Source organism: Cystoisospora suis (genome assembly GCF_002600585.1).
Source record: "Cystoisospora suis strain Wien I chromosome Unknown contig_2658, whole genome shotgun sequence".
NCBI classification, from domain to species: domain Eukaryota; phylum Apicomplexa; class Conoidasida; order Eucoccidiorida; family Sarcocystidae; genus Cystoisospora; species Cystoisospora suis.
In genome coordinates, this window is record NW_027155456.1 from 6,047 (window position 1) to 6,543 (window position 497).

Here is a 497-nt window from a genome sequence, read left to right on the forward strand (position 1 = left end):
CCTTGATACCAGTTCCGTTTTCTCCAATGAATTTATCTTTCAGTCGCCTCGTGTGATGGGTGCCACTCCCAGGGGGTGGAGCGAGTCTGTGTGTTCTTTCATTTCTCGGTCGTTTTGTCTATGCGAGGGAGCTGTAGTCTGTAACAAACTTCTTGCAGGTTTTTAGCGTGCACGTGACAGGCATTCCTGGAGAGACACTACTGTCGCGTTTTTAGAGACAAAACCGAAGTGTTGAAGATCTCTGGTCGTACTCTTTCCTGACGCACAAACTCGGGCTGTGCAGCGTAACGTGCTTGTGTAAGCGTCGTTGCGTAAATCTGAAACACTTAAGCGAGCCATACGGCTCCTTGGGACACTGCTTCTCTTCAGGAGCTTTCTCAAGCTTCGGGATGTCCTAGCAGGGAATGTTTAGAAACTTTGGAGGGAAAGTCTCCACTGTGTGGATTAGGGGCTATGGTCGAACTTCAAAGTAGTACTATCGTAATAATAACGTTATA